This window comes from Choloepus didactylus, chromosome 7, assembly GCF_015220235.1.
Source record: "Choloepus didactylus isolate mChoDid1 chromosome 7, mChoDid1.pri, whole genome shotgun sequence".
In the NCBI taxonomy this organism is placed as follows: domain Eukaryota; kingdom Metazoa; phylum Chordata; class Mammalia; order Pilosa; family Megalonychidae; genus Choloepus; species Choloepus didactylus.
Window position 1 is genome coordinate 149,949,799 of NC_051313.1, and position 2,451 is coordinate 149,952,249.

General features: G+C 39.7%; 1 pseudogene; it reads left to right on the forward strand.

Moving 5' to 3' along the window:
* The first annotated feature begins 287 nt into the window (after positions 1–287).
* Positions 288–2,078, forward strand: LOC119539997 (annotated as a pseudogene).
* Positions 2,079–2,451: the final 373 nt, after the last annotated feature.

The following is a 2,451-nucleotide window of genomic DNA, read 5'->3' on the forward strand; positions in this document are numbered from 1 at the left end:
CTGAAAGAGAAGAACTGCCAATCAAGAATTCTATATCTGGCAAAACTGTCCTTCGAAAATGAGGGAGGAGGAGGCGGGTGGCTGAGGGGGTGGCTGGCGGCACCCATAGTGGTGGCAGCGGTGGTGGCGACCCAAGCCAGGGCGCAGTGAGAAGTGAGTTGGGGGGCCAGAGGGACACATTTCTAATTCCCAACTATGAGCCTGGAGTTTGTAGATGGGGCTGCTGGGTGGTGCCTGTGGCTGAGGGGAAAGAGCAGTGGTGGGCATAGGGGAGTGGCAGCGGCAGCATGGAGGTGGCCAAGGTGCAAGCCGCAGCCATGAAGCAAGTGTTGGATAACCTTACGGAGCTGCCCTCATCTATGGGAGCAGAAGAAATATATCTAATTTTCCTCAAGGGGATTATGGAGAATCCTATTGTGAAATCACTTGCTTAAGTATTGAAAAAGTTCAAAAATTGTGGTGATGAATGCACAGCTGTATGATGATACTGTGAACAATTGATTATACACTTTGGATGATTGTATGGCTCATGAGAGGCTAGAAGATTCAAAACTAGAAGCTGTCAGTGACAATAATTTGGAATTAGTGAATTAATTTCTTGAAGATATCACTCCTGTAATAAATGTGGATGAAAATATGGCAGAACTAGTTGGTATACTCAAAGAGCCTCACTTCCAGTCACTCTTGGAGGCCCATGATATTGTGGCATCAAAGTGTTATGACTACCTCCATCAAGCCCAGAAATTAATAATTCTATCAATAATCAGTTTTTACCAGTAGATTCTACTCATATTCTTGGTATTCACAAAAGAGCTGGGGAGCCATTGGGCATAACATTTAGGGTTGAAAATAATGATCTGGTAATTGCTCGAATCCTTCATGGAGGAATGACAGATCGACAAGTTCTCCTTCATGTGGGAAATATCATTAAAGAAGTCAATGGCCATGAGGTTGGAAACAATCCAAGGGAGTTAAAAGAGTTACAGAAAAACATTAGTGGAAGTATCCCCCTAAAATTTTTACCAAGCTATAGAGATACCATTACTCCTCAATAGAGTTGCAGCAATGTGGAGAGGTACCCAGCACACACCTGTCAGGTATTTGTAAGATGTCATTTTGACTATAATCCATACAATGATAACCTGATACCCTGCAAAGAAGCAGGATTGAAGTTTTCAAAAGGAGGAATTCTTCAGATTGTAAACAGAGAAGACACAAATTGGTAGCAGGCTAGCCACATAAAAGAGGGAGGAAGTGCTGGTCTCATTCCAAGCCAGTTCCTGGGAGAGAAGAGAAAGGCATTTGTTAGAAGAGAATGGGACAATTCAGGACCTTTTTGTGGAACGATAGGTAGCAAAAAAAAAAGAAAGAAAGAAAAAGATGATGTATTTCACCATCAGAAATGTAGAATTTTATTGTCATGAAATCCAGATACATGAAGAGGTAGCCAAAATGCCCCCCTTCCAGAGAAAGACATTAGTACTGATAGAAACCCAAGGTGTGGGCAGAAGAAGCTTGAAAAACAGGTTCATAGTATTGAATCCCACTAGATTTGGAACTACAGTGCCATTTACTTCATGGAAACCAAGAGAAGATGAAAAAGATGGACAGGCATACAAATTCGTGTCACAATCTGAAATGGAAGCAGATATTAAGGCTGGAAAGTATTTGGAACATGGAGAATTTGAGGGAAATCTCTGTGGAACCAAGATAGATTCTATTCTTGAAGCTGTCCAAACTGGAAGAACTTGTATTTTGGAGGTCAACCCACAAGCACTGAAAGTATTGAGGACAGCAGAGTTCATGCTCTATGTTGTATTTATTGCTGCCACAGAACTGGAGACATTATGTGCCATGCACAAAGCTGTGGTGGATGCTGGAATCACCACCAAGCTTTTGACAGACTCCGACCTGAAGAAAACAGTTGATGAAAGTGCATGGATTCAGAGAGCATACAACCACTATTTTTCTAGACTGTCATAAATGACAGTCTAGAAAAAGCCTTTGAGAAATTATAAACTGCCATAGAGAAACTGAGATTGGAACCACAGTGGGTCCCAATAAGCTGGGTTTACTGATAATTCAGTAAGGTTAACAATTAAAATAAAACTTTTAAAGAGTGACTGCAACAAATAAACATTTTACTGAGAAAATACATGCAGAGATAGAACATATCTGCCAAGTTCAGGCATTTTTATTGTATAGACTGAAATAACAGTATACTATTCTAAATTTTTATATAAAATGTGGTTGGGAAAGTGTACTAATATATAATTTATCTAAATTTTTCTAACGTTTTACAGATAATCTTTCTATTCATATCATATAAAGAAATGCATTGAAAAAAAAATGAGGGAGAGAGTAAAATATTTTCAGACAAACAGACATTGAGAGAATTCATCAATATGAGACCAGCACTACACAAAATATTAAAGGGAGTGCCACAGACTG